A 26,896-nucleotide genomic window follows, 5' to 3' on the forward strand; every position below is an offset into this window, starting at 1 on the left:
CACCTATGATATTTTCCTGTAAATCCACACTGCATATCAGCAAATGAAGTTTTCAAAAAGTTTCCGTTGTTACCCAAGACATTCACACTGTGAATATTTTGAAGTATTCCTTAACTCTGGAAAATGCTGATTTAGCAGCACCCACCTACTCCCTACAAAAATAGAAAACAGTTATCTTATATACCCATGTTTAAATTGTCAAATGTCACTGAAAACAAGTCTTTTCAATAGTACATGTAACATAATTATCAAAAGGAGTTATTTTCTGGTGATCACAAGTGTACACCAATGAGATAATTTTTAAAATAAAGAGTATACTTAAAAATACCAAATACAGATTCAAAAAAAATGGGCTGTTTTTCAAATAACTTAGACTGAAGTAGTGAGTGTATGTGCTCTAGAACACAGGGAAGGAGTCAAGGTAATGGGAAGACATTGATGTTGAAGTTGCTTTTACAACCTTTTAATAAAATTATTTCATTAAGTGTGATTGGAATAAAGACATAGTTAAAATATATTATTTACATATGAAATTTAAATACATGTAATGAATTTAATAAAATCAGAGCTTACAAATAGGTATTTGACCCTTCCATCTAGATCTCCCTGAGGTTTGATATTTAAAATGATCAAAACATTTATACATGAATGAATGCATATGTGTGTGTATGTCTCATTGGAATAATGGGGGATTAATTTATATTCATACTTATACAGTATATTTCAATATTCACTGTCTTTAGGAAGTTCTCTCTGAACTCCATTTTTCTTTTTCCTAATCTCTCTATTGGGATTTCTGAGCTTTACATCTCTCTTCTCTCCCTTTCCAGATCTTTCTCTCCCTAGCCACATCCTTAGGTTGTATGTATTTAGACCTATCCACTAGAGGACAAGCACTGTATCTCACTGGACTATTTACTTCCAGGGATTATTACAGTGCCAAGCAGGCATAATGCTCAGTGACTGTTAAGTTAATGATATTACTTTTGATATTGACTAATTAATCCCAAATTTTACTTTTTTCTTTCGTTTCAAATCAGGTTGAATGCACACATGACTTATTTAGTAAGTCAGTCCACATGATAAAGACTTTGAAATTCCCGAGATGAAAGGTAGCATCTGACAGCCTGATAGATGGAAATAACCATTTATCTTAAAAACTTTCACTAGTTCTTTTGATACATCTGAATTGCAGAAAAATAATATCAGTGAGGTTTTCTGATATCAGTAAAATTCTGAGCCTGTGAAGGATATTAAAAAATATATATCTATTTCTATGAAAATGTTTTTGCCACAAATGCAGTTTTCTTTATGTGCGTATTATATTCTTTCAGATCCTGAATATGAATCATGCTGTGCCACTGCTAAAAACTTTCAAATTTATCGTTCCCTATCACCAATTTAGTAAATTTCAGAATAATTAATTATTAAAAATTGGTTGAAGTTAATAAAAAACCTGTTAGCCCTTTCACTCTGTCAATCTATACATTGTAAAGGTTATGATTAAGATTTTAGCATGTGAAAAGAGCTATAGTAACTATACTTAACCAATAACTTATGTAATTTATGAGCTTGATTTAGTCATTCAATTTAGTGACAATAAAAAAAGAAAATAAAGCTTCAGAAAAATATTGTTAAGGGTATGTTCAGAATCTGTATAAATGAACCAGATATAAAGCATTATAGATATTTAAACTTTTATAATATAACCAGGTTTTGTTATCTAAAACCATGATGATAAAATGACTACTTGAGTTCAAAGAAATTTACAATTCTTTGGGTAAATTAGAAAGGCATATAACAAAGCATTTTCCACAAATTTCACCATTGAAAGTTATCAAATTTTTTATTTGGATGCTCAGTTTTACAAAAGATATAATTTTATTGCTTAAGCATAACTCTGCTGGATTTTAAATATTTTTATTGACTAATACTTTTTATAACTCCAGGAACTTTGTCTCAGTCTTCATTTTACTTTAGTTTACCAATAACATTATGATAGTCATCTAATATTTAAAAGTATTTTTTGCCAACAACTGATTTATAATTTAACTTAGATTGTTAGATTCTCTTGAAAACAATAAATGAAAATAATTACTATTCATAACCCTTAGCTAAGAGTTAGAAAATAAATAAAGATACTGAGGTTTCCATCAGAATTTAATTAAATTTAGTGAGTTACAGCTTGCTGCTTCTCAGCATATAAAAAAGAGTTGACAAATTTCATCTTAATTACTTCCTCTCTCCCCTCCACGATGGTTCCATCATTTGTTACAAAACCACTTTTCCAAGTATCAGCCATTCAGTTTTGTCATAAATTTATTAAAGTTTGTATTGTATTATGGTATTTCCCATTGTAATTGGTATAGAAGAATGGGGGGTGCCATTCCTCTGTCCCTCACACCTCTGAAATTGTATCAGTTTATTCTTTTGTAAAGTTATATTTTTGTGTACTATGCAGGCTACATTTAATATATTGCCTTGACACCTGGTTTATGTTCTTCCAAAAAACAGAAGAAAACAAAAAATACTGTATTTTGCCAACAGATTGTATCAGCTTCCTTAGACACATTCAGTTGACATCTGTGACATTGTGAAGAAAGAAAAAAATTGTTCCCCAATTACATGTTAATAAGTCCTTGGTATTTCTTTCCTATTTATGTAAAGTAGGCTTAAAATTGTAGACAGTGACTGAAGGCTGGACCTTCATCATTCAGTAGTGCAGCAGCTCCCCCTATAGGAGAGTTGGAACTAAGTCTATGTTGATCTGCTAACCCAGAAAAGGCAAAACGGGTTTTTTTTGTAAGTACCTTAAGTGTTTGTCATTTTATCCTATTCACTGATTTATTTTTAGCTATATATCTTTAAAGTTGTTTCCCTTTCAAAGTGGAGGTAGGGGGAAGGAGAAGGAGAAAGAAGAAAAGGAAGTGGAGAGGATAAGAATGAGAATAATGTGAGTGAACTCAAAAGTTTTTAAGAGATATTTCATATACAGGGTGTGGCCAAAGTAGGTTTACAATTGTTTGTATGGAAAATAATGCAATAAAATCAATAGATAATAATACAAGAATAGACTGTATGTTTCATGTACTCACAATTGCCCCACTCTGTATGTAGTCAGTCCATAGCAACAGAAGTCTAAATAAAAAGTAATATCTATGAAACATATTATTTTTACATGTTTCTGTCTAGTTTTCTTTTATTAGTCAAAATTACATGTAAATGTATGAGAGTATATGGACAATGGGCAAGCTACAATGTCATGTACATACATGTTCAGTCTAAGAGGCTATAAATATAATAATGCTAGATAATCATTACTGCAAATTTCTTCTTTTTTTAATCCTCACCCGAGGATATGTTTATTGATTTGAGGAGAGAGAGAGAGATCAATCCGTTGCCTCCTGTACAATGATCAAGCCTGCAACCTAGTTATGTACCGTGACCAAGAGTAAAACCCACAGCCTTTTGGTGTATGGTATGATGCTCCATCCAACCAAGCCACCTGACCAGGACACTGCAAATTTCTTATGAATGGTTTCATGTGTCAGAGTATTTTTTGTAAATGTTATTTATATATCTGAGACCAATCAGAAAATGAATCGTGAATTAAAGAAGATTTTAAAATAACATGAATAACAACCTTTAGAAATGCAATATTACATCTCTACCTTACATATGTAATATGAAAAATTTGAAATTACTGCCAAATAATAATTTTATTAGACAAACTTAATCATGTCATTAGCATGTGCTCTTATTTGACATGATGGCAGTAAAATATCAATGATGTTTCTTCCTCATAGGAGTCAGCCATTATGAAATATTACATGATAATTTTACTATCTTGGTAAGTAGCGTAAAAACTCAGCTCAGTTCATTACAGTATAGTTCAAATTATCATAAATTCCCACTGACTGAGGCTCAAATGAATGAGGGTTGTTATGTAATAATAATACATTGTGTTTCTCAAAGTAATTTTACATTACCAGAACAATGAAATATTTTATTTAAAAAGTGCTAGCAACCTGAATTATATATTTGGCTTACTAACCTAGTCCAAATGCCTTATGAACACTTATGCACAATATCATTTCAGAATGCGTCAATTCTGTACTAAGTACTCACTCTTTCATTATCATAATAAGTAAAGTGATGATTTAGTCCCATCGCAGTTTGAGGAGCAGGCATAGAAAAAGTAAGCCTAAAAATTAGATATGCATGAATTGATGCCAGTCTTTCTTGATATGTGTGTCATGACTCTCTGCCCTTTATTTGCATACTTCTATGGCAATGATAAGATACAGAGAGGCAGCATATAGTGTCTGTGGTTGTTTTTCCAACTTCTCCTCTTAATTGTGTTTGTGTGTGTAAATGTGGATGAACATTTTATGTGTTTATGGTTTTATGGAAAACCCTTCTAAATATGCTACACTTTATAAAACATTTCTGCGAAGGTAACACTAGTGACCACAGAGAATGGCCATGTTTCCCTTGTAGCAATGGGGCTCACCACTGGCTTAGAAAGTTTTTGAAGTCTAATGCCTAAACAAAAAGACTTTATATCTGTATACAATAATATATCTCTATGTGTTAATTTGAAAGAAGTTCTTTACAATTAAACTGCTTGATTTTCCCCCTCAAGATTTCAAGTAGAATAAGCATTCACAAAAGATGCATCATGTTTAACTTGAGCTTTGTGCTTATTTGGCATTCCCTGAGAAGTTAAAGCTTGTGTTCCAGTTTTAGAATGCCTTTCTTAAGTCCTCCATATTCTGCTCTTAAAATTGTGTGTTCTGAAATACATAGCAAGACCTTTGCCTCTAAATAGGAAGAAGTTTGGCCCACTAGCTTTATAATATGCTTCCATATTTTCTTGTCACTTGCTCTGTACTGTGGAAGGATAATCCAGTATCATTCATGAAATCACTTAATCCTTTCATGCAGTAGGGACAGGGGAAAAGAGTGTTCTATTAAACTGCCTCCATTGCAGAACAATAACAAAATGTTCTCCTGGCAGACCTATTCAGAAAACCCTTTGCCAAAAATATTATTTTGGTATAAAGTAATGTGACCATTTAGATAATTCTTTATTTACTATGCACACCAGCCAGTACTTCCGGGGTATATAAACATGATGTGGATGTTTCAGTCTGAAGAGATAGTCAAAATCAGTCTTAATACTGGAAGAATGTTGATATTAATGAAAATATCAAGTCAATTAGATATTCTCAAGGTTTCTTGTCACCTTTCAGTGATAACAATAACGATTGTATCATTTCGCTAACACACCACCATCAGCCACATACAGAGCCATTATTTGACTTTAAATGATGTCATTATTAATGACATTTATTTCATTATAATTAGTTAGTTTTTATTATTATACCTAAGCTAAATGGCATAAGTAAAAGAAAAATAAGATAATTGTAGGAAATGTAGAGCCTGAAAACTATTCTTCAATGATGCAAGAACAAAGACAGCATATGTTTCATCAACCATATTGAAACATAAACAGTCATATCCTTAGAACTGCAAACTAGGAATAAGATGGGCAACTTGGAAGTTTTCCACTTTTTCTCAAAGTGACTGTTTCAACCAAAAATTGTAGTCAAGTAAACATGAAACAAATACCTGAAGAAAGTAATTTAAAAATCATACTTGAATAAACTGGGCAATAAGTTGGATTTAAAACCAACAAAAACCCAAGTATCCATTCCCCAAAGCATGCAGTTACACAGATGGGGATAATAGTAGGAAAGGGACTAAGTACCAAGTGAAGCAATTTGAACATATGGTGTTCTTAAAGGTTCATATGAATTGGAGAGCAGGGAGCATTTGGACTGTAAAGGAGACTAACAGATCACCAACATAATTGGCTGGCTAATGGGATATCTTTGAATAAAGGAACTGTGATCATTATACCTACAGGATATTATGCATGATAAACAAATAATTCTGTAATAGACAGAGATGTCTGTTCCTTTTTTTTAAGAAGCAGAGAATAGAACATGTCCCTGGGAACTCTTACATTAGAAGACATTATCATTCCGTACCGAGAGATGGTGTCATGACATACATCACCTTATGGTGACTGGACGTTACCAAGAAGTAGATTGCAAACAGAAAGGAGTGTGGGCTACCAGAAAGAAGACTGGGTTATACACAATCTATTTGCTTTACTACACCAGTTCAAAGTTTACCACTACATACAAGTGCAGATGGAGGTCAAGCTAGTATTTGCTGACTACACTGTGCCCTATTCTCTAGACGCAGGAATCCCATTTAAGCCTGAAAAGCATTCTTTCAGTGGAGATACTATTATTGAACTTTTGTTCACAAAACAACTGAGATTTAGAGAGAGGGATTAATTTACCTCAGGACTTTCATCTAATAAATGTGAAATATGGATTTGACTCAAAACTATCTGTCTCCCAACATGCCCTTTTCCCTCTACATCCTGAAACTTAACTTTACTTGTTCTTGGGCCACCTATGAACACTCAGCATTCATATGCCCACGACTTTTACCTTGGTATGATGCTTATTTTCACCAAGATGAAACATAGCCTAAAGTGTACCAAATAACCACCACTCCTGAAACTGATAATTTTTGCTGCATGCAATTAATTTATTAAGTACAGAGAAAGCAAGACTCTAGCCTTGAAAATAGAAGTTTTCAGACAATGATACATGGTTTTAGAAGGGGTAAAAAACTTAGGTACCAGACAGAAGTTTACAAGTATAATTTCCTTCTACTTTTTTTAGGTGACTTAAATGTTTGCTTCCCATTTATTACAATTCAGCCAGTATCAGTATGTCTTCTATTTTCTTTCAAATTTGCATCCAACTCTTCAGAGATTCCTTGGTTTTAAGATTGGTGTTAACTCACCATATTGGCTCAGGTGATTCCTCTTCAGAGACAAACTACAGTGAAGGTCATAAAGCTGAAATTCAGACACTGTCACTTAGATGGGCTTCTCTCTGGGACCTGGGTGTTTTCATGTTGTGATATGTGGAAGCTTTTATAAATCTGTAACTTTTTATTCCCTTTTTTATTCTAATATTAACTTTTATACTTAAGTTCATATCTTTTACCAGAGATACATTTTTGTTAAGAGGACCTCTCAAATTGTATAAGCTTCCAGCCCTATGAAACCTGAGTACCCCTTCCTCCTCTAGCAATAAAATGGCATTTATCTTAAAACTTATACAATTTATTTTGAAAGTCCAGTTTCCATGTTTTTTCATCTTTTTGCCCATTTAAAATCTGTGATATCTGATGAGAAAAATTCTGTTCTATGGCAGATAAAATTATTTTGGGGTCTGCTTTGTATTTGTTTTTCTTAACTATGATTTACACAATATAAATATTCAAGGAAATATTTTTACTGTTTTAACAGTGGAATGAAAACATATTAGAAGGATCAAGATACACATTTAATATACTCAGAATACTATATGAAAAATAATCCTTAACTGTACATACTGGCTTGGGATTCATTTGTATATTTATTTGTTGGTTTTTTATTTTCTTCACAAATATATAAGCCCTATGAGTAGAGGGAAATCTGTCTGCCTCTTCTTCAGGGTATTTCCACCACTTAGAACATGACTTGGCATGTGGTAAATGTGAAATATATATATACACATGTATATGTATATGTATATGTATATGTATATGTATATGTATATGAATGGCATGTGCTAAGAATCCAAAAATATACTGGTAACTGGAAGTCATTGCCAAAAATCAGACCAGATTGATCAAGCTGAGTCTTCCAGAAGTATTCACACATTCACAAAATTATACTATTTTTTACTCAACACTCATCATTTCTATACACCAAGTTTTAGCCAGATGTTATTTAAAGTATATGAATTATAGACCCTTGAAAGCTGAGGTTTGTAATGGAAATGCTGACAGCCACTTAACCAGATAATAACACCAGTTGACTTGGTGTGTATATATAGTGTCACTGCTAATGTGGCTGTGCCATCTGTTCTATCTTAGAGTTGCAAAAGATTTGAGCTTTAAAGTACTGGTTTAAAAAAAGTGCAAGACAAATTGGATCATAAAAGGTGAAGTGATGAAATGACACTTTAATGCTTTAATTACATGGCTTTGGTGACTACCTAAGTGCAAACAGTACACCATGAAAGAGATGATTGGAAAACGGCATGTCACCTTGAAACCCATCAGGGATTTCTGTTTATAATTCTGTTCCTGCTAGGCAAGGTAGGAGGGCATTTTACACTCCTTATGGTTTTTTTTAACAGCCTAATAGTACAGGTGTGTGGTCAACAATGTATGGTGAAAATATGTTTTTTTTTTCAAGTGCTTCTGCTGACTCTTAATTTGAAGAGAAAGGTCAAAGAAACTCCAGATGGCATCATGGACTTCAGAAATGGCTTCTCTAATTACTGACACTTAACAGTGTGCCCCACCCCCACCCCAGCAGAATGTACGCGTTATAGGCACCCGAAAGTAATTCTTAACACCTTTGTTACCAGGGACTGGCAGCCTGGGAGAAATGTCTTTGTGCCTTTCAGCCAAATGCCTGGGAAAGCCATTCATTTTTCTCTCATCCTCAGAGCTGTTTGACAACAGAAAAAAATAAGAGAAATACACCTGCTAGAAAACCTCAGAGGTCAAAAGGCAAGAATCCCCATTTTCATACAGTAGTTGTTGAGTATCAGATACACGTAGGCTTTTTCTGCTGCAATACCAATGTCCGTCCAATTGAGCTGACCGATATATATAGCCATAGATGAGAAACCAATTTTTGGTTAGTACCTCTAATGGTCTCTTCGCAGTCTTTTTATAGTTCCTGGGACAGCCTAAATGTGACTCCCACTAAAAACTTCTCCACCTCCTGCTACAGGCTTCTACTCTGTTATTTGCCTGCATCTTTCTCAGGATTTCCTAAGAACAAGTACTGTGGCGACTATTTGGGTATCATTTGTGCTCCCTTACCTCTCATTCACTTGTCAATTTCCAGATCTTTGCTCTGAAAACTTCCTAGTGGAGCTCAAGGAAGAGCAAATAGGGCAGGAAGGAACACATGAGGGGGAGAGTACACAATTTTGAGAAACATGTGCCATTTTTGAACATTTTGTTATGATTTGGCAAATGCTTATGAAACTTAAATCACTTTCATTGAATACTAATGTCTGTAAGAAATAGGGGGAAATGTATCAAATGCTATATATAGTATGAATTAAATTATAAATTAAAGAAATTATAGGAAATAAGTTTAATCACTCACTAAGTCATTCATTCATCAGATGCCTATTTCACATTCATCGCTAGTCCCTGTTCTAAGTGACGGAGATACTTTGGAGAACAGACAATCCTTTCTATTCCAAGGGCTAACATATTTGTGAAGAAGATAGAAAATCAACAAATATATATTGATACATACAAAAAAATAAAGCTCAGACCAATGTAGACAGTTAAATATTAGGATATATTATATAAAGTATCTTTAGTATTTTAAGTTGTGTTTCTTGATCTTGCTATTATGATTTCTATCTCACTGACAAATGAAATTCACCTAATTAAATGAAATGGTCAACATACAGTTGTGAAAAAGTATTCGTCTGGCAAAATGGTGTGCTATTCTAGAAAGAAACACAATTAGTGGATTGTGTCATCTGTTATTCAATTCCTAGTTTACTATTAATTGTGTAACTTTGGGCAAGTTACTTAACTTCTCCTATCAGTTTTGTCACCTATAAAATGGTGCTAATGATAGTGAGTCCTGTGGATTATTATTAAAAGTTAATAAAATAATGCACATATAAAATATTCAGAAAAGTGTCACCGAGCAAACACTGAGTAAAATTTAGGTAATTTTTTGTGCATTAAAGTAACAGGAACTGAAACATCTTTACCTCAAAAATCCTTTCCAAGAAATGTTTGAGATTAGGTAACAACCTAAACTTTTTTCTGCCATAGTAATAATTATGTTTAGGGATAATTTTAGGTCACAACTTTTTGCTTCAGTGCCTGCAGTGGTGCAATGGAGCTGACATTGACTAGCACAGATTGCAATGACAATGTGTGGACTTGCTGCTCAAACTCTCTTTATTCTGGCAGGAGTCAGCCTCCCTGCTGATACTTCAATTGCAGTCTGGAGATATAATCCTACCCAAAAGATCTATTCAAGGAAATTCTGGCTTATAATGCAGTGACACACTACCCTTCACATTGACTTTGAATTTCCTGATGGTCAAATGTAATCTGTGACTGTCTTACTTCACTTAAGATAATCTCTTCCAGGTCCGTCCATGCTGCCACAAATGGTCAGATTTTCTTCTTTTTAAAAAATTCTGAACAATATTTCATTTCATGTATATACCACATTTTCTTTATCCATTCATCCATTGACAGACACTTAGGTTGGTTCCAACTTTGTGAATAATGCTGCAGCAAACCTGAGAGTGGAGACAACCCTTTGAGATCTACATTAATTTCCTTTGGATATACCCAGATGTAAGATGGCTGAATTATATAGTAGTAGTTCTATTTTTAACTTTTTGAGGAGGCTCCATACTGTTTTCCATAATGGCTACACCACTTTATATTCCCATCAACAATGCACAACAGTTCTCTTGTTTGATGTCTTGAAATTTTGGATCTGTTGTCTCAAGAAGTAGTTTCAAAATTGAAAACTAAGGTGTAATGTAATTCATGGGCAGCATGTCTAATATCAGAACTTGCTTCCTTCTATCTACCAAAATTCATCATCATCCAAACTCAGTCCTGAGAATGGTCCATTTATAATTTGTCTATTTCTACCTATTTCACAATTATCCTTAGACTTTCAGTGATTAAAGGAATAGGAAAAGGAATTGGCAGCTAGGGAAACAGCAGACCAGCTTCAGCTAACAGAAGAAAAGAAAAAGGCAAATGTACATGGAACATAGAGAAATGCTAAGTGAAATCCCTCCATCTCTCAGTATGCCATCTTACTGTAAAGTTCAGGAGTTTGGAAATTGTTCTCCCAAAAACTCAGACTATTCGTACTAATTTTTTAGGGTACTGAGGCCCCTGGGAACATAGAAGAATTGATGGGAAAACACATACTGTATCAGCTACCTTTTTAGTTTAGAGAGGAACTGGAGAGTGAGATTTAAATATTGCTATATTCCACAATGCAGTGTTCCAGGGTTAACAAAGGTTTTGTATGGGAAAGTACTTAGCCTTGTTTCAAGAGTTCCTAAGAGATCTAAGCATTAATGGCTCAAAACATCACCCCCGACTATTCAAGAATGACTGGGAAACCCATTTAAGCACATAAGCACACACAAATTAAAATAATGTTTAATTATTTTATCACATTGCCATTGCTTGGTTTATAGTCAACCTTTCAATATTTTATAATTTAATTTATAATGACTTCTTACTTGATAATACATTTTTAAAAGTGAAATTCCAAAGACACACTAGTTGTACAAATGATTTCCCTCCCACACCTCTTAACTGGCCACTCAGTTCCTTTCTATACAGGCAAACACTCTTCACAGTGTCTTATGTTTTCTTCCAAAGATATAATTTAATTGATATATATGTTTATATTCAGATTTCTTTCTCAGGAAAAATAACATACCAGAAACACTCCTCTGCACTTTTCTTTTTATCCCAAAACTTATCTTAAAGAATGTTTCCATTTCACAAAATATAGAACTGTATCATTTAAACACAGTGTGGTCTCATTGTGCAAATGTACCATAATTTATATTTCTAGTCACTTATCAATATATGAGCATAATTAGGTTCTCTGAATTTAAACACACTTATCTTGAAGTGCCATTCAGTTGATCTATTATCTCCACTTCCTGAGAGTATTAATTCAGTCTTCCAACTTTTACAATGGCCTTCTTTCCTTGAATGCTTTATAATTTTTGCTCTGCACTTGACTTGAATTTTTATTTTTCTCTGATATTTCTCCTTGCCTTTGACTGTGGAGGCATTCCAAAGCAGCATTTGTTAGCTATCTCAGTACATGTCAACAATGTTAGACCAATTATCATAATAACTCCTTGACTGTTATTTCCTACCCTCAGAGACTGGTGCAAATGCAAACTCCTATCCATAGTACAGACTCAGGTGTCTGGTTTCTCCAGTGTGATTTTTTTTCTACTCAAGGTGGTCCAGGGTGATTAGCCCAATTCCCTGCCTAGTCCTCCATCCAGAGCACGAGTTATCAGTTTTAATAATGGAACAGCCCTTCCAGGCTCTTTATTTTAATATTAAGCAGGCATGGGATTACAGATGTTGTTAATATATTAGATACCATTTATAGATAAAACATGTTCCCTTGTATTCTTGGTATGCTAAAAGATCTTATTATCAGTCATTGAATTTTTATAAAATTTCATTTCTGTCCTTGAAAGATCATATAAGTTTTTATGCTATATTCTGTTAATGTGATGAATTATATTGACTGGTCTTCTAATGCTAAGACAGTCTTACACTTTTGAAATACAATCAATTTGTTTGTGAGGTGTAATTCTTTTAAAATGTCTCTGGATTTAACTTGCCAATGTTTTGTTTGGGAGTTTTGTTTCTATGTTCATGTTCAGGTTGGCCTATAAATTTATTTCTTGCAATGTTTTGGTCAGAATTTAGAATAATAGCTATTCTGGGCTCATAAAACAAATTAGAGCTTCATTCTCTCCCTCCCTCCCCTCTTCCTTTCCTCTCTCTCCCTTGAAAACATTTGTGTATGATTTGTTTGTTGATTATTTAAATATTTAGAAGAATATGGTGATAAGACTATCTCTTCCTAAAACTTACTTAGAGGTCATATTTTAAATTACAGAATCATTTTTAATAGAAATAAATGGTTATATGTGTGTATAAAATTCTTATACTTTTCAGAATGTTGTTTTTTCTGTGCCAAGTTGGATAAGTTGTGGTTTTCAGCAAATTTATACATTTAATTTCATCTAAAATTTCAAGTTTAATAACAATATTATCTTACTTTTTAATGCCTCTCTAGGGTATGTAGTAATGTGCCAGTGATCCCTGGTAATGATTATCTGTGCCTTTTCTCTTTTGTTATTTTGGTAGTTTTGAGAGTTTACAAATTTCTAAGCATTTCTAAAAAAAAATCTTTACTTTTTTACTCTATTACAAGTTGGTTTTCACTTTACTAATTTCTTATGTATAGTATCTGTTTTCTTAACTCTGTGGTCTTAGATTGTGGTTTGTTTGGGCTCATTTGTGGATGAAAGATTAAAGCAATGAATTTCCACCCCAATGAATTTTTTTTCATTTCAAATATGTGAATTTAAGGCTAGAAGCTACTCTTTGAGCACAGCTTTAGCTGTATTCCTTATGATTTTCTATGTCATGCTTTTATTGTAATTCAAATACAATATTTTCTAAGTATGAATATGATACTTTCTAAGTATGAATATGATTCTTCTTTTACCTACAGATTATGTAAGAGTATATTGTCTAGTTTACAAACTTTCAGGGTAGCCCTTGCTTTTGTTGTTGGTTTTATTTCACTCTGTTCAGAGAGAATACTCAAACTATGTCAATCCTTTCAAAATTTTTAAGGTTTGTCTTATGACCCAGAATATGGTCAGTTTGGGTACGTGTTCCAAGAGTGCTTCAAACAACATATGTTCTAGATCTTGTTGGTTACAATAGTTTATGTATGTCCACTAAGTCAAAACTATTAATCTTGTTCTACATTCTTACTAATTTTTGTCTACTTTTCTATCAGTTACTGCAAAAGGTATATTGAAATTGCTCATTGTTTGTTGGTTGGTTGATTTCTTTTTCTGTCAGTTTTCTGTTTAACCTAATTTGAAATTATGTTATTAGATTTATATAAACTCAGAATAATGTCTCCTGAGAAATTAACACTCATTATGAAAACTTCCACTTGTCTCTAATGGTGAGTCTAGCCTTTATGTCTAGTATGTTCATCCTGAAATTATTACATTAACTTTCTTTAATATAGTATTTAAGTAGTCAATCTTCTTGTACCATTTTATTTCCAAGTTTTATCTAATGGCGTTCTTTTTAAATTTAAGCATTTATTTTTTAGGTAAGTTTTAGGTTCACAGCAAAATTGTTAAAAAGGTACAAGGATTTTCTTACAATCCCTGCCCCAACACATGCATGGCCTTCCTCATTAGCAACATCCCTTGCCATAACGGCACAGTTTTAACTAAGGATGAGCCTACATTGATGGAGAATAGTTGCCTCAAGTCTGTAGTTTACATTATAGTTCACTGTTGGTATTGTACATTCTAGGGGTTTGAGCAAATGTATAATTACATGTATCCATCTTTATGGTATCACACAAAGTTCACTGTCCTAAATTCCTCTGTGATCTGCCTCCCCCCCTTATCACCCCATCCACTGACAACCACTGATCTTTTTACTCTCCCTATAGTTTTGCCTAATTCTAAGTATCATATAGTTGGAACCATCAAGTATCTATCCTTTTCAGATTGGCTCATTTCACTTAGTAATATACATTTAATGTTCCTCTATGTCTTCTCACAGTTTAATAGCTCATTTCTTTTTAGCACTGAATAATATTCCATTGTTTTCATGTGCCACAGTTTATTCATTCACCTACTAAAAGACATCTTCTAAGTTTTAGCAATTATGAGGAAAGCAGCTGTAAACATTCATGTGCAGGTTGTTCTGTGGACATAAGTTTTCAACTCTTTTGGGCAAATACCAAGGAGTATAATTGTTGGATTGTATGGTAACAGTAGAGTTTTGTAAGAAATCTCCAAACTGTCTTCTGAAGAGGCTATCCCATTTTGCATGCCCCCAGCAATGAATGAATGTTCCTATTGCTCCCCATTCCTTCCCTGACCCCAGCACTTGTATTGTCAGTGTTCCACATATTGACCATGCTAATAGGTGTGTAATAGTATCTCACTGTTGTTTTAGTTTACATTTCCCTGATGACATATGATGTGGAGTATCTTTTCATAGGTTTTATGGTAAGGTATCTATCTGTTAAGGTCTTTGGCCAATTTATTAATCATGTTGTGTGTTTCTTATTGTTGAGTTTTAGGTATTCTTTGTATATGTTGCATAACAGTTCTTTATTAAATGTATCTTTTGCAAATATTTTCTCCCAGTCTGTGGCTTGTCTTATTCTCCTGATATAGTTAGATTCTATAGTTAGATAGAATGATTTTGACTTAAAAAATCATTCTTACAATTTTTCATTAGTGATATTATTTAGTCCATTTCTTGTCCTTTTTGCCCATGTTTACAATAAAGAAAATTTTTATTCAGTTGCTCTTTGTTAAAGCTTATTAGTTATCTCTTTATCACTACTATACTTTTGATAGTTTATTATAGACAGCTATAATTTCATATTTTTAACTTTCCAGACAATACTGAAAGATTTGAACATTATATAATATTTACTGTCCTTTCATCTCTTGTAGTACTGTCATATCTTTTCATTATACTCATATTTAATACCATAAGACATAATGATCATTGTTTGTAATACTCTATATTAATTTATATAAAAATATCTGTTAATCTTGTGCAGTTTCCTCATTTTGTCACTGAATTTCCATGCTTCTACCTGGTATGATTTTCCTTTGGCCAAAAGTAGTCCCTTTGCTGGTCATGAGCTCTCTCATTTATTTATCTAAAGCAATGTAAATAGTACTTTCATTTTGAAAGAATTTTTAAGTGGGTATAGAATTCTACATTAGCAGTTATTTCTATTTTTTAAAGTGGCATTCCATTGCTTCATGGATTTCATATGTTCTATTGAAAAATCAGCTCTCAATGTTATTGTTTATTTGAAGGTAATGTATCTTTTCATCTGCCTTCTTCAAGATTTCCACTTTGGTTACTGTCAGTTTGTTCTTTAATTCAATATTCCTGGAAGGGGAGAGGGATAATGGGGGGGATAGGGAAGGTCCATCAAGGAACATGTATAAAGGACCCATGGACAAAGCCAAAGGGGGTGGGTTCAAGGGTGGGAAGTGGGGATGTGTGTGGCAGGGGACTGAAGTAGTGTGAAAATGGAGACAACTGTACTTGAACAACAATGAAAAAATGATATTTCCACTTTGTATTTTGTTTTCATCAGTTAACTCCAGTTTTCATTTATATGGCCTTGTTGCACATTGAAATCTCTGAGCCACAGCTTTCTTCTTGGTCAGTCTTCACCTTCTTTAGAACTAACATTTAGGTGTGGGTACCCATAGTTTTGCTCTCCTTGTCTCACTTTTCTTGTACTCCTGCTTTTAAGACTCCCCAATAAGCTTTCACCATGGGCTCTGTTCTCCAAAGAAACAACTACAATTATGTTTAGCCTATTTCTCTGTGACTTTGCTCTGAAACTTTGGAAAATCCTTCTGGACAACATTGCCCATGCAGAGTACTACTATCATTCCCTCTGAGTGCTGTCCTAGCCACTGGTCACTGAGACAGAAACAAACAAATTGGCTAAGAAAACAATTTTCCAAAACCCTTTGGTAATAAAACATACTCAAATGACCTATGCATTAAAATAAATTGAAAAAAATGACACTTGAAGCCAATTGGAATTTTCTTGACAACTTAAACTGCCAGGTCAGAAGGTTAGCATCAATTTTAAGTATAGAATTTTAAGATCCAAGTGTCAATTTTATGTATAGAAATTTAAGATTAGAATGTCAATGTTATCATTTAAACTGTCAAGGATATGTGAAAATTAGATGCAGATGAAGCATTGCTTTAGGGATTGACCCAGAAATGATTCCTATGAAAGTGACCAGATTTTATCATTTAGATGGATGGGGGGATAAAATCATTGGACATGAATGTCTATGTGTTTTTGTAAGTATGCATAGGTCCATTGGATGTCTACTGACACATTATAAATGCTGTTATAATTTTCAGAGTATCACCTATACATGTATCCCTTTCTTCAGTCCTTTATACAATTAGACTGCTGCTTGTGAGCACTTCCCAATTCTCTGATATGCCTGGAAATGATGTAATTTCCATAGATGGTGACACAACAACTAAAGTTTGGATCTCTGATACATCATTAACTGCACTTTTGTTTTAAATCATTGTTGAATTTTGCATTTCAAACTAAACAAAATCTTGCATGAAGGTGCCACATCTATTTAGCCTGTTGTCATACATGGTTGCCCTCAATCCTTTTTTGAACCCCTAGAGTTTTTTTGAGGTATTTAAAGTAGATCCTTAACCTTTTAAAAATCACAAACTCCTTGAGCCTATGCTGATGTGAATATGCTATATCATAATACCATTATTAAAATTATATAATTAAATACATAAGATTATAATATAACCACTTAAAATGCATTCACCAAAGTATCAAATTTGTGATATAATGATATGTAGATTTTTTTAAAAATTTAATTACAATATCTGTTGGTAGGTCTAATAACTATAGTAATTTTGAAGTCAGAATAACCATAACAATATTTTAAGAGGTCTGTGACAACTAAAATGTGATATAATAATATCTGTAATTTCTGTTGATTACAAAATCATAGTCACTGCTAATTCTACTGGGGTTTGTTAGTCATGATAAAAGCAAAAGATGAATTTCAGTTAAACTTACTGAAAATATTTTTTCCAGCTAACTTCAGGGGTCCCTGAGTTCTATCCACAGGGCCCTTGTGCATCTGTGGTCCTCAGACTAACTCATGGCCTAAGGGGAAGCTATTCCAAGGATCCTGAAAATCCAATAGAAACATAAAGAATTGTATTTACTAAAGGTAAAATATTACAGTTTTCTTGAGTCTGTAATGCTCTAGCCTCCAAATACTATAGCCCTTGATCTTTCCTGGGGACCCAGAACCACATCTAAACCTGCACTTGCTAGTTTGGTTTCAGTATATACGTCTCATATTCTACATCATATTCCCATTGCTTTGTTAACTCCAGAAGCACTCTCTCCCAGAGGAAAGTATGCAGGGGAAAGGAGGAAGTTTCCACAAGTGTAAATTGGTGTACCATATGCTTGAACAAATCTGCCATATGTTGAATGTCATACCCATGCTCCAAGACTGGCTATGATTGTATGTTTGCTTCCAAGAACAATTCATGTTGTTGGCTTTGGTTTATAAAGCATTCATGAATTGAATCCTGGCTACTGTAGGTATTTTTCCTTTTTCTTTTTTCCATGTTACTCCTTGCCTCCATCTTCCCCTTACAGGACAGCAAAAACAAGCCTGGTTTTCTAGTTGTTGATCTTGTAGATGTGCTTTAGCATTTTTGAACTCTTTTATTTTGGTTTTTAATTGTGTCATATTGTGTGTGTGTATGATAGTGACAGTGAGGCTCTATACAAAGGATGCCCATCTTTCATAACAATTGCCCTATTTGTTCAGTCAGTATTAATTGAGGGGTCATTACTGGCTGTATAACATCAGGTAGTATACTTTAAAAATAAACAAAATAAATTTAAGGCACTAAAGTATTTTGATTATGCTCATCAAATACACTGATGGAAAGAGAGACACATAATGTAGTGTATATTTCACACATTTGATAAATTAAAGCATTATTATTTTGAGTTGAAATGCAGCTCCTAACAAAATACAGTACAGTAATGGAAAAGTCTCTTGAAGATTATATGTCAGTTATATGTCAATAATAAAAGATATATATATTAGATGTATAATATATATATATATATTAGATATATTATATATATATATGATGTGTTAGTAGCATGCAATGGTCATTGGGATAAAATTTTTAATGCCTTTTTCTTGATTTATATTTTATACCTTCAGTTGATTTTAATATGAGCCCTCTGTTACTTACCTCCAATGGATGACTTATTCATTTTAATTAAACTGCAACTGCTTTCTCCTTTTGAACACAAGGACAAAGAGCAGGTCTTTTCTAAGTCAATGACTACTCATCAAACTCTGTTTAAATTATCCTTTAAGCGTAATCAACATAATTAACTACAACCATTATTCCTGAGAAACAGTGTCTTAGTTTGTGAATGCCTGTTAGCTTTTGGGTGGTCTTCAATGAGGTACTTTCAAAGAAGCTTTTCTTTTTGTAAAATTTCCTCCAACATCAAATTAGGAGATTATTGGAACTCAATCCTGAAGAAGCACTCAGCCATTGTTGTTGTTGTTATTGTTGTTGTCATTGTTGTTCCATTATGTGTATAATATATGCCATAGATTTGTGTGTGGAGGCTGGGTAGTGGTTCAGAATAAGATGATGTTTACTTAGGTATCAAGAATGTTTTGGTCAAATACAGAAACAACATTGAAAATGAGAAGATTCATTAAATGACAGGACAGATTTCAGGGACTAATGGGCAGATGTTGGCACAGAGTCTTGCAAAATCCATACAAGACAGTGGAGAAAGATCAAAACAGCTGAACCAAGGCACAGACTTAATTATGCACCTGGTTTACACAATACACAAATGAGCTCCTTTATGTTGTTATGTTATCCACTTGGAGCATAGCCTTCCTGCAAAACCAAATCAAGCAAGGGAAGCCAAAAATATTTAAATAGAGCTTTTTGAAAATTGGGAAGACTTCCAGAATGTGAGTTTAACACCTTATTAAGGTTCATGTGAAAATGACTTATGCTAACTGTGTAGAAATTCCACAGTTGTATTCCTGCTTATAAATGTTTATGTGTTGTTTTCCAAAAGCTTATAGCTCTTGGATGAATACTTCTGAGTTCTCAAACCCTTGTGAGTGTTCCAAAATACAAGTGAAGTGTCTCATAAAACTCAAAAGTCTCATATATTTTCCAAATTGGATTTTCATTTTATTTTATTTTTATTTGTCATGTGGTAGTTCCATCATTTATTCCTGTTTTAATGAGGTCATGTTCAAAGTAATGATAATATCAGAATTAACTGTAGTACCTATAGTGATTCACTGTAGTGCTTACAAAGAAAAATATCTATAATGTTTTCTTTCTTTAAAATGGTTGGAAAATTGCCTGTTAAATAAATATTAAAAGTTGTGATTTTAAGCTTATAGACTTTGCAATGATATACTTTTTGTTATTTATGTTCTTCACTTGATTGATTGATTGATTGATTGATTGATTGATGTTCAAGTACAATCATCTCCATTTTCACCCCACCATGCCCTCCACCCCACCCATCCCAGCCTCCCACCCTCAAACCCACCCTCTTTGGCTTTGTCCATGTGTCCTTCATACATGTTCCTTGATGGTCCCCCTTATTATTTATATTTATCTCCTTAATTTTAATAAAAATGGAATTGATGAGTGTACTAATGAATGAGAGAATTCCATTATTTTAATGTATTTATTGTGGCAAGAACACTTAAAAGAAAGCTACCCTCATAATAATTTATATATATATATATATATGGTATTGTTAGCTATACACACAATGTTGCACAGCAGAGTATTAGAACTTATTCATCTTGTGGAGCAAGCTTCACTTGAACAACAACCCCCAACTTTCCACTCCCAACAGCTCTTGACAACCACCATTCCACTCTCTGTTTCTATGAGTTTGACTAGTTTAGACACCTCATATAACTGGAATCAATATTTGTCTTTCTGTGGCTGTCTTATTTCACTTGGGATAAGGTCTTTCAGGTTCATCCATGTTGTTATATATGGCAAGATTTCCTTTTTAAGTGTGAATAATATTCCACTGTATGTATATATCACATTTTCTTTATCCATTCATCCATAAGTGGACATTTAAGTTGTTTCTACCTCTAAGCTATTATGAATAATGCTGCAGTTGGGAGTACAGACATCTCTTCAAGATCCAGATTCCAATACGGTTGGATATATACCAAGAATTGGAACTGTTGGATCCTATGGCAGTGCTATTTTTCATTTGTTTAGAAACTTCCATACTATTTTTCAAAGTGCCTACAACATTTTACATTCCCACACACAATGTAAAAGTATTCCAGCTTATCCACATCATTGCTGAAACTTATCTTTATTTTTTATAATGGCCATTCTAACAAGTGTAAGGTGATATCTCACTCTGGTTTTGATTTGCATTTCCCTGATTATTCATGACATTGAGCATTATTTCATGTATTTGACAACCATTTATATGACTTCTTTGGAGAAATGTCTATTGAACTTATGTAACCATTTTTAATCAGGTTATTATATTTTATTTTTTGTTATTGAGTTGCAAGAGTTACATGATATATCTTAGATATCAACCCCTTACTAAAGATACATTTTGCAAATATATTCTACCATTCAATAGATTGCAGTTTTTACTCTGTTGTCTATTTTCTTTGCTGTGCAAAAGGTTTGTAGTTTATGCTTTCAAACCCTCCCTGACTTGGTATTTAACAAAATAATTCAATAAATACATGACTTTTGTCTTCAGTGCTGAACACACTGATTAGCACTTGGAAATGTAGTTATTTACATAGTTGTCTCCAATTAATAAGATGTTACTGAAAAGATAGCAGTAGTCATATTTAACTGAATATTTTAGTTATAATTTATTTCCCAAATAAATAAAATTCCATTAAGATTCAATTCAAGATTTTAATCTTTCTTCAAGTCTTTAATATTTATAATATTGGAGATGATCTCTCTTTCTCCACTCTCTTCTCTCTCTCTCCACGCATATACATACACATACACATACACATACACATACACATACACATACACATACACATACACAATGTCTGCCCAAAAAACATCCAGCCATTGTTAATAGAATGAGAACGGTTTGCACAAAGGTAACCTAGCAGCCAAGGACAGTGGACTGGAATGTGCATGCATAAACAATGACAGCTTTACTGTACTAGTCAGTGGGAGCAGAAGACATCATTGAGTGAGCATGTGTACTGTGTGGATGTCACATTCAAAATGACTGAGCTAGTAGAGCAACAAATCTGCATCAGATTTTGCATGAAGCTTGAACATTCCTCCACAGAAAGAATTCGGATGATTCAGAAGGCCACAGCTATGGGCAACTGGTGACTGGCAGCTTCATCAGGACACCATACCTGCTCATGCATCACATCTCCTGCAGAGTTTTGGCAAAACATCAAATCACCCAGGTGACTCAGCCCCCCTACAGCCCAGATTTAGCACCCTGCAACTTCTGGCTTTTCCCTAAACTTAAATCACTTTTGAAAGGGAAGAGATTTCAGATCATCGATAAGATTCAGGAAAATACAACAGGGCAGCTGATGGCAATTGGGAGAACTGTATGAGGTCCCAAGGTGCCTGCTTTGAAGGGGACTGAGACATCATTGTCTTATATACAATGTTTCTTGTATCTTCTTCAATAAATGTCTCTATTTTTCATATTACATTGCTATATATATGCATACATGCACACACACACACACATATATGTATGTAATCACTATTCATGGATAGTTTTTAATATTTAAAGAAGTCAAATATGTTTCAAAAGAACATTAAATGAACTATTTTTAAATGAATTCTAACAATTGCTAAGTGATTTAATTTCAATAAAGCCTACTCAAATATTCCTAGGAATAGAATTGCTAACTTTTTGTATTAGGGAAATGAGATAGAATAATTGGCAAGTTTCATGCTTCACTGAATTGATGAAGAAGAGTAAAGACTAATCTTTGATTTTTTTGTTCTATATTTTAAAGTGTTACTACAACTCTGGTATTGTCTTTATCAGAATTAGATAGAAAGCTAGAATATGCATTCAGGATCATGAAAAAATATGATCAATGTAATGACAGAAAGAAGTTTAGTTTCCAAATACATTTTAAAATACAGGGGTGGGAAAAAGTAGGTTTACAGTTGTGAGTACACAAAACATGGTGTTTACTTTTTTATCTTTATTTATTAATTATTGTATTATTTGCCATAAGAACAAGTATAAACCTACTTTTGCCAAGCCCTGCATATATGTAGTGTCAATGTATATGGTTTTTTACCAGTTGGAATTATGACTATGACCCCAACAAAGAGTATTTTTACACCATTATTTTATAGGGATGTTATATAGATAAATCATGTTTATAAATATATAGTCAGATATTATATATAATAAAATATATATGAGGTATGTGCAGATGGTATCCAGTCATGTAATAAGAAAAATAGAGACATTTATTGGAGCAGATATATGATAAAAGAAACGTTGTGCATAGTACAACAACAACTCAGTCCCCTTCAAAGTAGGCATCTTGAAACCTCACACAGCTCTCCCAACTGCAGCACCATGTTCTTTTTCTCTGGTAGCAAAAGCTGCACAATGAATGTTGCCACAACACATTTCATGCCAAGATCCTGAGTCAAAATCTCAGACACAGTAGTTTCTGGAATCCCCAGATCAGCTTCTAGTTCTTGCACTGTCAGTCGCCCATCTTTGCTGATTGCAGCCCGTACACATTCAACATGCTCAGGTGTTCTGCTTCTGCAGGTCTTCCAGAACATGGATCAATTCCAACAGACTCTCAACTACCTTGGAAACATTTGTGCCACACTTCTATTTGTGCTTCACTCATTGCACCATCTCCAAAAGCCTTCTGAATCCCCCGAATAGTTTCTGTGGAGGAATGTTCAAGCTTAATACAAAATTTGATGCAGATTCATTGCTCAACTCACTGTCATTTTGAATATGACAATGGCCACACAGTACACATGCTCACTCAATGGCATCTACCACCCCCACTGACTAGTACAGTGAAGTCACCATTGTTCACACCTGTACATTCCATTCCATTCTCCTTGGCTGCCAGGTTACATTGATGTTGCGCAAACCGTTCTAGTTATATTAACAATGGCTGGACTTTTTCCGGACAGACCTCTGTGATCAGATATTTTATTCTTTTCCTTCATGATTTCTGCCTTTGTTTTCAATTATTTATTGCATTATTGTCAAAAACTAACCCATGTAGTCTACCAAATTAAACCCACTATGATTAAATGGTTGGTAAACATAATTCCAGGTGGGTTGAGGGTCTATTATATTATAACTGGAGTTGACTTGATGTACTTTGAAATAATTGCTTAGAAAAAATAAGAGTCTGTTGGCAAATTATTCTAACTGGTCAATTTCCCACCAGAAGTAAAACTAATTAATATAGCTTGTGCTCCCAATATACAATGTAAAATACCCCATCATAACACTTAATATGTTGTTTACTTGGAACCTTGTATTTTTGGTCTTTGATTGCTAGCACCTTAATAAATATTTGCTTAGAAGATGAATCCTGCTTATCATAGACTAGAAGCAATGGTTCTGGAATTGTGGTCCCTTGACTAGCAGCATCAGCATCACCTGGGTTTTATTATAAATGCAAATTCCAGCCCTACCCCACATCAACTGCACTCTGGGGGTGGACCTCAACAAGCCCTTTAGGGTTTCTGATACACACTAAAATTTGAGAACCACTGAGATAAAATACACTAAATGGATAAACTGTAGTTCTCAATTATGATCACTAGGAATCAATCAGTTAATTTTGGTTGAAGGCAGTGATTTCTTCCCTAGCTGTTTAAAAGGAAATGTTCTAATATTCTGAAGGTGAAATAAAATGTTATGCGTGATCATCAAAAATAAGATGAAGACTAAATAGCCTTAAAAATCTTAATGCCAGATACCTGATGTGTTTTATATGTAACATATTGGCAAGAGCTTCATACTGACTTGATAATAGTGGAAGATAAAGATTTAGTGAAACATTTTTAAGTTAAAATATCTGTACATTTGAAGGCCTAAAAGGCAGAATTAAACATTGACAGAATCGGTCTTATTTTGGAATAAGCAATAATCATTATTTATTTTGCATGTATTAAAATAAAGCTTTGAATATTTTTACTTTTGTATAGTATCAGAAAATATACAAAATATTTCAAAATACAGAAAAGAAAGTAACAGTGTACATTAGAAAGGGAAGTGGATTTAAAAAAACAAACCTAAAATGGGGTCATACCAGTTAACATAATGTAGAGTTTGTAATCACACTTTGGTTCATATGTAGTAAAATCAATATTTATGGGAATATTTAGTGAAAAGAAACAAATGAACAAAATAGAAATTAGAGCTAATTTTCAAGGTTAAATGTTGGCTCTCTGACTTTCAATTTCTCATTTTGTTAAGATTAGCCCAATGATATTTTCTGGTATTTCTGCAGAATTGAACACATGTGAACTCTGTCCTTTTTGACAATCTCTCCACTTTTGCTTTCTCCTCCTCCTTCTCTGATAATAGAACCTGCCTGTCTGTTATAAGATCCTATTGTTTCTATTCTTCTATTTGACTGAGGCTATTGTCCAGGTATTAATGACTTATATTTTTGTGACCTATCCTCTTAATATTTTTAATTGAAAAATGCATTGATACTTTCATTCCCCTAATAGCTCATTTATAAATCTAAAACTTTACAGCTAATTCCCTTTTCTTTAAGTTCAAATTCTTTCAGGACAATATATTTGAAAATGCCACCACTTAATTCAAATAATCCAGGATTTGTAAAGCTAATAATTTTTTTCTTCAATGTCTTTTCCATCTCATCTCCCTAATTCTATCAAAGGCAGCATTGTTTAGTCACTTCACAAACGCAGAATGGCTTTCAATTTCCATATTTCTCAATCATCTCTAGCTAAATAATCCTAAAGTTATTCCATTCCTTCCTGTGGAAGAGCAAATATTTCTCTTTCCCTCCATGCCCACCTCAAGGATCTTAATGAAGAACTTTCTTACCTAACACCTGAAAGACTGCAAAACATAATTTTCTGCCACCTCTAATCTGTCTGTTTGAAAATCTATTCATTTTATGGGCCCCTGCTATATGATTTATCTTCCTAAAGATGTTGATTTAATCATGTTTCTACCATGCTTAAAACATTTTAGTAGAACTTCACTGCTAACAGAATTCAACCAAATACTTAAGTGTAAAAGTAAAGAACCTCCAAGTATTACTATTTTTATTGTATGGTGATATATAACTTATAAAGAGCTTGTATGTATTTTAATCACTTGTCTTTTCACCAACTTTGACTTGTGTGTGAAAAATTTGGAAATGATATTTCAGAGATTCTACATCTGTGATGTCTTGATTGGGACCAGGCCCTCTATTTTTAAAACTTATTTTAATATTTTAATTAATAATTCATTTTCCAGTTTCATTGAGGTGTGATTGACAAATACAATTATATATATTTAGGTGATACAATGTAAATTTTTAAGGTGCATAATGTGATAACTTAATATGCATATACATTGTGAAATGATTACTATAATCAAGCTAATTAACACATCCATCACCTCAGACAGTTATCATTTTTTCATGCATGTATATGGTGACAACACTTATGATCTACTTAGAGCTAATTTCAAGTATACAATACCTCAGAATTAACTGTGGACAAATGCTATACATTAGATTTGCATCTTCTTCATCTATCAGTACTTAAGGCTTTTAACAAAGATCCAAGTACATTTGAGAAATGTAACCTGTGTTTAATCATTGTGATTAGTTTTCTGAGGGACTGATTTTTTTGAGAGCTCTCTTGAAGAGAGCTGTGAGTCTGCTTTTTGTCACAAATACCTACAGATTTACTGAAGTCAAATTTTATAACTGGATACCAACTGGTCAAAAATGAAATCCACTTGCTCTTCCAAAAGATGAAAACTAGACTAAGAGAGAAAATACCTGAGCAATTAAGCAAGTGAAACAGACTCTGGATTTCAACTTCGTGCACTGGCTTCAGGCTTAAGTACTCCATCTGGAGCAAGACTACCAGGAGGTCACTTGAATCAAAGGAAGGACAGGCTTGAGATAATTGAGGGTAAAGGATTAGGAGAGTGAAATTATTTTCTGTAGTCTTTCTTCAGTGTGTGGTAACAATGTAATTTTTCTCTGTCTATTATTCGAAAGAGATTACTCATCTCATGCAGTGAATCTCAAAT

The sequence above is a fragment of the Phyllostomus hastatus genome, unplaced genomic scaffold, assembly GCF_019186645.2.
Source record: "Phyllostomus hastatus isolate PE091 unplaced genomic scaffold, TTU_PhHast_1.1 phas_scaffold_12, whole genome shotgun sequence".
Taxonomy (NCBI): domain Eukaryota; kingdom Metazoa; phylum Chordata; class Mammalia; order Chiroptera; family Phyllostomidae; genus Phyllostomus; species Phyllostomus hastatus.